Genomic DNA, 9,894 nt, shown 5'->3' with positions numbered 1-9,894 from the left:
CCCCCCCAGCAACATTCTCTGTGGGTCCCCCGGAATGCCTTGTACACTCCATGACCTATAAGTAATAGACTTTTTTCTTCAAAGTGTCCTAATGAGTATTAATGAAAGGCATTTTGCAATCATAACAACAATTGCAAGGGTCATCCGGTCCTACCACTGATTTTGAAAGGGGAAATATGTATAAGAAGCTCACCAGGGCCCAGCTGAGTGCCCCCAAGCATTTCTAGCCCATAACATTACCATCCCAAGGTAGAGACTGGCACAGAACATATATACATACACTCATGAAACCATTACCACAATTAAGATAGTATACATGGGGGAGTGGACAAGATGACAGAGTAGGAGAACCCTGAGCTCACCTCCTCCCAAGGCACACAAAATTGTAACAACTTACAGAGTTACTATCAATGAGAACAACCTGAAGACTAGAAGAAAAGATTTTCCACAACCATAGTTATAAAGAAGGAACCACAACAAATGGACAGAAGGGGTTAAGACTTGGTATAGTCAAGACTCACACTCCCAGGTGGGTGACCTTCAAATGGCAGGATAATCACAATTGCAGAGTTTTTTCCCCAAAACCAGGGGCCCAAGCCCCACGTGGGGCTCCATAGCCTGGAGGTCCTGTACCAGGAGGAGACACCCCCAGAGCATTTGGCTTTGAAGGCCAGAGGGGCTTATGTACAGGAGAGCCAGAGGGCTGTAGGAAACAAAGATACCATTTTCAAAGGGTTCAAGACCCAGCACAGGGGCAATAATTTGAAAGGAGCCTGGTTCAGACCCACTTTCTGATCATGGAGAACCTCTAGAGAGGCAAGAGAGATATAGACACTGCAGCAGTCATTTGGGGGACCTTATTCTGCCACAAGAACACTGGTGGTGGTAAGCACCATTTCTGAGCCCTTCTTTTAGTCTACGAGCACTGGGTGCTTACTCACCTTCAAGCCAGTCAGCACCAGTCCCAGAAATCCCCAGGCCAAGCAGCCAGACAGGTGGGGACCCAGCCAGGCAGACTGGCAGCCAGCACCAGCCCCAGGCTCCTTCAGATCCCCTAATAAGCCATCCCAGGACCCACCACCACCACCAGTTGGCCAAGATGCCCTGGTCCCCTCAGCCAGCAGCATAAGGACACGGCCCAGCCCACCAGTGGACCAGCACTAAACCTGGAACCTCCAACACCCATAGCCAACTACCCCAGGACCTGACCTTGCCCACTGGCAGGATGGCACCAGCTCCAGGCCTCACAAGCCCCCTATCTAGGCACCCCAGGACTGAGTCCTGCTGACCAGTGGGCTGGCACTAGCCTCAGTACTCCCCAGGCCACACAGCCAGCTATGCCAAGATCTGACCCCACCTACCAGCAGGCCAGCAGCCTCTGCAGGAAGCAAGGCCTAGCAACCAACTGGGACAGGGTCCAGCTACACCTACCAGCATGCCTACAGTAGACAGTTCCTGCCACAAAGGAAGGGCCCATGTAGCCCACATAGGGGCAACCCTAGATCATATAACTCTGATCACCAGAGGGGAGCATGTTCCTGAGTCCCATAGGACATCTACATACGGCCACATCTCCAACATCAGGAAATGTAATCAGCTTACCTCATACAAATAAACTCAATTAGGCAAAGTGAGGTGAAAAAGGAATATGTTCCAAATGAAGAAACAAGATAAAACCCCCAAAGAAGAACTAAGAAAAGGGGAGATAAGCAACCTACCTAATAAAGAGTTCAAGGTAAAGATCATATAGATGTTCAACGAACTTGGGAGAAAAATGGATGAACACATTGAGAAGTTTAATAATGAGTTAGAAAATATAAAGAGAATGAAACAGAGATGAATAATACAATACCTGAAATAAAAGATACTCTAGAGGGAAGCAACAGTAGATTAGATGATACAGAGGAACAGGCGAGCAAACTGGAAGACAGAGTAATGAAAATCATTGAAGCTGAATAGAAAAAAGAAAAAGGATTTAAAAAATGAGGACTGTTCAAGAGACTTCTGGAACAGTATCAAGCAAGCATACTAACATTTGCATTATATGGGTGTCAGAAGGAGAAGAGAAAGAAAGGGGAAGGAGAACATATTTGAAGATATAATAGCTGAAAACTTGTCTAAACTGAGAAAGGAAACAGACTTCCAAGTCTAGGAAGTGCAGAGAGTCCCAAACAGTATCAACCAAAAAAGTCCACATGAAGACACACTGTAATTAAAATGGCAAAAATTAACGATAAAGAGAAAATCTTAAAAGCAGCAAGGGAAAATCAAGTAATTACATCCAAGGGAACTCCCATAAGACGGTCAGGTGACTTTTCAGCAGAAACTTTGCAGGCCAGAAGGGAGTGGCAAGATATTTCTCAAGCCGTGAAAGTATAAAACCTGCAACAAAATATACTCTACCCAGTAAAGCTATCATTCAGATTTGAAACAGAGAGAATTTTACAGACAAGCAAAAGCTAAAAGAGTTGAACATCACTAAACTGGCTTTATAATAAACATTTAAGGGACTTCTCTAAGTGGAAAAAAAGATCACAACTAGAAATACAAAAATTATGAAAGGAAACATCTCATTAGTAAAGGCAAATATACAGTAAAGGTTGTATATCATCCACTTATAAAGCTAGTAGGAAGGTTAAAAGACAAGAGGAGTAAAATCACCTAGATCCACAATAAGAAGTTAAGGGATAAATAAAACAAAAACATGTAAAAATATGATGTCAAAAACATTAAACATGGGGGACTAAAAATTCAGGGTTGTTAGAATGCATTTGAACTTAAGAGATCATCAACTTAAAATAATCAGATATATGTGCATTTACTATATATAACCTTACTATATATAGGTTACTATATATAAATCTCATGGTAGCTACAAACAAAAAATCTACAATAGATAAACACATAAAAAAAGAGAAAGAAATCCAACACAACGCTGAAGATAGTCATCAAATCCCAGTGGAAGAGAAGAAAGGAAGAAGAAAGGAACCAAAAAAAGAAGAACTACAAAAACAATTGAGAAAATGGCAATTAGTACCTATCTATCAATAATTCCTATAAATGTAAATGTACTAAATGCTTCCATCAAAAGATACAGAGTGGCTCGGGCTTCCCTGGTGGCGCAGTGGTTGAGAGTCCGCCTGCCGATGCAGGGGACACAGGTTCGTGCCCCGGTCCCGGAAGATCCCACATGCCACGGAGCGGCTGGCTGGGCCCGTGAGCCATGGCCGCTGGGCCTGTGTGTCCAGAGCCTGTGCTCCACAACAGGAGAGGCCACAACAGTGAGAAGCCCTCATACCTCAAAAAAAAAAAAAAAAAAAAGATAGAGAGTGGCTAAATGGATACTGAAACACGGCCCATATAAATGCTGCCTACAAGAGATTCACTTTGGATCTAAAGAGACACATAGACTGAAAGTGAGGGGGTGGGAAAAGGTATTCCATGCAAAGGAAATGAAAAGAAAGCTGAAGAGAAATGCTTATTTCAGACAAAACAGACTTTAAAGACTGTAACAAGAAACAAAGGACATTACATAGTAATAAAGGGACTGATCCAACAAGAAGATATAACAATTGTAATTGTACAGCAAGTCCCCTACATGTGAACCTTCAAGTTGCGGACTTTCAAAGATGCAAATATGCGTTCTCATGTCCAATCATGTAAGTTATTTCATGCATCTGGTGTACACTGTCATGTGCGTGCATCCTCTACAAGTGGTTGTGCTTTTGTGTACTTTACTGCACAGTTCTAAATAGAGCACAGTAGTACAGTATCTTTATTTCAAGCCCAGGATGTCCAGAAGCAAGAGTAAAAGCAGCAGTGATAAAGCTGTTACTGCTAAGAAGCACCAAGCGATAATAATGGAAACAAAAGTGAAAATAATTGAGAGAGTGGAGTGACAAGAGGAAGAAGTAACTGAAGAACTGAAGAGATTCACAACACAGGAAATGGCAAGGGGATTTTCTTTATTTGAGGAGACACTGTTAGTTTCTGAGGCACAAGATCTGAACGTAGAATGGTAGAGGAAGGTTGCAGCAGCTATTCAGAATGCAATCCAGTGCTACCGTGTCATCTGTGATGAGAAAAAAATAAGAGCTACTACCCAGATATCACCAGATCTTTTTTCAAGAGGGTAGACAGAATTGAATCCATCAAGGAACCAGAACATGTGCCATCAATGTCAGGCATGAGTGAAACTGAAGCTTGCCCTCCATCCCCTATTTCTGATGATCCTTCAGCTCTACAATCTTCCACCTCCTCTCCCTTCTCCAGTCAGTAACTCTCCTTGCCTGTTCACTGGATGCCAGCCCATGTATGCCAGTTGTTGTACTGTACTACTGTACTTTTCAAGCTACTGTACTGTAATATTAAAAATGTTTTCTTTACTTTTTGTGTTTGTTTTTTATGTATTATTTGTGTGAATGTATTACTATTTATTTTTTATGTATTATTTTTAATTATTGTGTTAGTTGGGTACCTAGGCTAACTTTGTTGGACTTATGAACAAACTGGACTTATGAACACGCTCTCAGAATGGAATTCGTTCATATGTAGGGGACTTACTGTATATTCATTCAACATAGGAGCATCTAAATACATAAAGCAAATATTAAGAAGCAAAGGGAGAAATTAACACTAACATAATAATAGTAGAAGTGTTTAATACCCCACTTACATCAATGGACAATCATTCAGACAGAAAATCAATAAGCAAACACTGGCCTTAAACAACATACTAGATCATATTAACTTAATAGTTATATATGACATTCCATCCAAAAGCAGAAGAATACACATATGTTTTTAATTGCACATGGAACACTCTCCAGGATGTATCACACATTAGGCCACAAAACTAGTCTCAGTAAATTTAAGAATACTGAAATCATATCAAGCATCTTTACTGACCACAATACTATGAGACTAGAAATCAAATATAAGAAAAAAACTGCAAAAAACACAAACATGTGGACAATAAACAACATGCTACTGAACTACCAAATCATAGAGGAAATCAAAAATTACCTGGAGACAAATGAAAACGAAAACAAATGATCCAAAATCTAAGAGATGTAGCAAAAGCAGTCCTAAGAGGGAAGTTTATAACAATATAACCCTAACTCAGAAAACAAGAAAAATCTCAAATGAACAACCGAACATGACACCTAATGGAACTAGAAAAAGCAGAATAAATAAAATCCAGAATTAGTAGGAAGAAAGAAATAATAAAAATCAGGGCAGAAATAAATGAAATACAGACTGAAAATATCAATGACTAATAGCTGATTCTTCGAAAGATAAACAAAATTGATAAGCCTTTAGCAAGCCTCAAAAAGAAACAAGTACCCAAATAAATAAAATTAGAAATGAAAAAGAAGTTATAACTAACACCACAGAAACACAAAGGCTTATAAGAGATCACCAGGAACAAATATATTCCAATAAAACGGACAACCTAGAAGAAAAACATAAATTCCTAAAAACATACAGTCTCCCAAGACTAAATCAGGAGGAAATAAAAATATGAACAAACCCATTACCAGTAATGAAACAGAATCAGTAATTTTAAAACTCCCAACAAAGTCCAGGACCAGATGGCTTCAAAGATGAATTATATCAAACATTTAATGAGGACTTAATGCCTATTCTTCTCAAAATATTCTGCAAAATTGAAGTGGAATATTTCCAAACTGATTCTATGAAGCTAGCATCACCCTGATAGTGAAACCAAGATACCCTGATAGTGAAACAAAGACACCACAAAAAAATTACAGGCCAACTTCATGGATGAATATAAATGCAAAAATCCTCAAGAAAATATTAGCAAACCAAATTCAACTCTACATTAAAAGGATCATACAACACGATCAAGTAGGATTTATCCCAGGGATGCAAGGATGGTTCAATATCTACAACATCAATATGATAGAGCACATTAACAAACTGAAGAATAAAAAAACATATGATCATCTCAATAGGTGCAGAAAAAGCTCTTGACAAAATTCAACATTAATTTATGATAAAAACTCTCAACAAAGTGGGTTTAGAGGAAACATACCTCAACATAATAAAGGTCATTTGTGACAAACCCACAGCCAAAATCATATTTAGTGGCAAAAAGCCAAAAGCATTTCCTTTAAGATCAGGAATAAAACAAGGTTGTCTATTCTCACCACTTTAATTCGGAATAGTATTAGGAGTGCTAGCCACATCAATCAGATAACAAAAATAAATTTTAAAAAGGAATCCCAGCTGGAAAGAAAGAAGTACAACTGTCACTGTTTACATATGACATGATATTATATATAGAAAATCCAAAATAAGCCACCAAAAGATTATTTGAACTCATCAATAAATTTGGTAAAATTGCAGTATACAAAATTAATATACAGAAATCTGTTGTATTTCTCTACACCAACAACTGTCAGAAAGAGAAATTAAGATAATAATCCCAACTGCATCAAACAGAATGAAATACATAGGACTAAATCAAACTAAGGAGTTAAAAGAACTAAACTCAGAAAGACACTGATGAAAGAAATTAAAGATGATACAAACAAATGAAAAGATACACAGTGCTCATGGATTGGAAGAATTAATATTTTTAAATGATCATGCTACCCAAGGGAATCTACAGAGTCCATGTAGTCCCTACCAAAATAGCAATGGGATTTTTCAAAAACTAGAAGTAATAATTCTAAAATTTTTATGGATACACAAAAGATCCCCAATAGCCAAAATAGCCTTGAAAAGGAAAAGCAAAGCTAGAGATATCATGGTCCCTGATTTCAAACTACACTACCAAAGCTAGAGTAACCAAAACAGTGTGGTACTGGCACAAAAACAGACACATAGATCAATGGAACAGAAAAGAGGCCCCAGAAATAAACTCAAACTTATATGGGCAATTAATCTACAAAAGGGGGGCAAGAATATACAATGGGGAAAAGACAGCCTCTTCAGTAAATGGTCTTGGGAAAATTGGATGGCTACATGCAAAACAATCAAACTAGACTACTTTTTCACACTACATATAAAATAAACACAAAATGAATTAAAGATTTAAATGTAAGACCTAAAACCATAAAACTCCTAGAACAAAACACAGGCAGTACACTCTTTAACATCAGTCTTAGCATTGGTTTTTGACTATGTCTCCTCAAGAGATGGAAACAAAAGCAAAAATAAAGAAATGGGACTACATCAAACTAAAAAGTTTTTGGACAGTGAAGGAAGCAAGCTATCAACAAAACAAAAAGGCCACATACTGAATGTGAGAAAATATTTGCAAATGAAGTATCTCTTAATGAGTGAATATTCAAAATATACAAAGAACCCAGACAACTCAACATCAAAAAAAAAAAACAACTGATTAAAAAATGGACAGAGAACCTGAATAGACATTTTTCCAAAGTATATATACAGATGGCCTACCAGCACATGAAAAGAAGCTCAGCATCACTAATCACCAGGGAAATGCAGATCAAAACCATAATGAGATATTATCTCACATCTGTCAAAATGGCCATTATTAAAAAGACAACAAATAACAAGCACTGGCTAGGATGTAGGGGAAATGGAACCTCATGCAGTGTTGGTGGGAATGTAAATTGATACAGCCACTACGGAAAACATTATGGAAGTTCCTAAAAAGATTTAAAATAGAACTACCATACTATCCAGCACTTCCATTCCTGGGTATTTACCTGAAGAATACAAAAATACCAATTCAAAAAAATATATGCACCCTTATGTTCACTGCAGAATTATTCACAATGGCAAGATATTAAGCAATCTAATAGATGAATGAATAAAGAAGATGTGGTGTTTATGTGTGTATGTACATATATACACACACACATACACACATCTATACACAATGCAATACAAAATGGAATACTACTACATTTTTTTTAGCCACAAATAAATGAACAAAATCTTGCCATTTGTGACATCGATGGACCTAGAGCGTATTAGGCTAAGTGGAGTAAGTCAGAGAAAGACAAATACCACATGATTTTACTTATATGTGGAATCTAAAAAAAAAAACACATGAACACACATAACAAAACAAAACAGACTCATAGAGAACAGGTGATCACCAGAGGGGAGGAGGGGAAGGAGATGAGAGAAATAGGCAAACTCACAGAAAAATAGATCACATTTGTAGTTACCAGAGGCAGAGGTTGGGGGAGGAATTGTAGGAAGGTGGTCAAAAGGTACAAACTTCTCGTTATAAGATAATTAAGTACTAGGGATGTAATGTACAATATGATTAATATAATTAACACTGCTGTATGTTATATATGAAACTTAGAGTAAATCCTAAGAGTTCTCATCACAAAAACATTTCTTTCTTTTATTTGGAGATGATGGGTGTTCACTAAACTTATTACGATAATAATTTCATTATGTATGTAAGTCACATCATTATGCTTCACACCTAAAACTTCTGCAGTGCTGTGTATCAGTTATATTTCAATAAAACTGAAGAAAATATAAATCAAGTTTAAAATAAATAAATTAAAAAACAAAAGCAAGAGTTAATGAGTAACAGTAAAAAATACTTAACATTTATAATATGCTGTTTTGAGACACATTTAATTTTTAATAATATGCATGAAATTGAAAAGTTTCAATTATCAAAGATAAAGAGCATATTTAAACAGTTAACATGTATATAGATTATGGTTGGGACAAAATTTCTAAAAACATCAACTTAGTTTAAATCTCCTTGAAAGATTCCTACTTGATGGTGCTCTTACACAGATCTATGGCATGTTCTTAGCTAACTTTAGAGATCAATGAAGTCTACAACTTAGTTAAAAATACATATAAACCCTTTTATGGGCCTAACTGCTGATTACCTTTTAGTGAGTACTCATATGCTAATGTAGCTAATTATAGGCAACTGCGTATGAACACTGTAATAAAGTGTTATTTGTATTATATAACTCAATTTCACCTTCTAAACAATGATAATATTATCCCCATTTTATAAATATAGTATGTACATTTCCTGTTCCAATTAAGTAACTTCTTTATCTCAGGGCACACAGTTTATGAAAGGAAAAGTCAGAATTAAAACTTACCTGTTCAACAATTAAAATGTGTGCTAAACTGCTTCCAAAAAAAGACAATAAATATATTCATCACCTTAAAAGTTGTCTCTTGCCCCTTTGTAATTCCTTCTTTGGCCCTGCCACATCCAAACCTATTTCCAGATATTACTGATTGTTTTTCTTTCACTGCAAATTTGCATTTTCAAATATTTTATGTAAGTGCACATAAATACAGTATTCTCACTTTTATCTGGCTTCTCTCTCTCATCGGCAGGCGGACTCTCAACCGCTGTGCCACCAGGGAAGCCCTGTATGTCTTTTTTAAATGAAATGTCTGTTCAAACCTTTTGCTCTCTTTCTTTTATTTAAAATATTTTTTAATTTTCTTCATTTTTGGCTGCATTGGGTCTTCGTTGCTGCAAGTGGGCTACTTCTATTTGTGGGGAGCGGAGGCTACTCTTCGTTGCAGTGCATGGGCTTCTCGTTGTGTTGGCTTCTCTTGTTGCGGAGCACGGGCTCTAGGCACATGGGCTTCAGTAGCTGCAGCACGTGGGCTCAGTAGCTGCAGCATGTGGGCTCAGTAGCTGTGTCATGCAGGCTCTAGAACACAGGCTCAGTAGTTGTAGCATACAGGCTTAGTTGTTCTGTGGCATGTGGGATCTTCCCGGACCGGGGCATGAACCCGTGTCCCCTGCGTTGGCAGGCAGACTCTCAATCACTGCACCACCAAAGAAGTCCTCTTTTTCTTTTAAATTGGGTCATTTGTCCTCTTACTAAGTTTTGTGAGGTCTTTACATATCCTGAACACAAAACCTTCACCCAAAACATGTAC

The sequence above is a fragment of the Lipotes vexillifer genome, unplaced genomic scaffold, assembly GCF_000442215.2.
Source record: "Lipotes vexillifer unplaced genomic scaffold, Lipotes_vexillifer_v1.1 scaffold1198, whole genome shotgun sequence".
Lineage (NCBI taxonomy): Eukaryota > Metazoa > Chordata > Mammalia > Artiodactyla > Lipotidae > Lipotes > Lipotes vexillifer.
The sequence above is the reverse complement of the archived record's forward strand: the minus strand, read 5'-3'. Positions refer to the sequence as shown.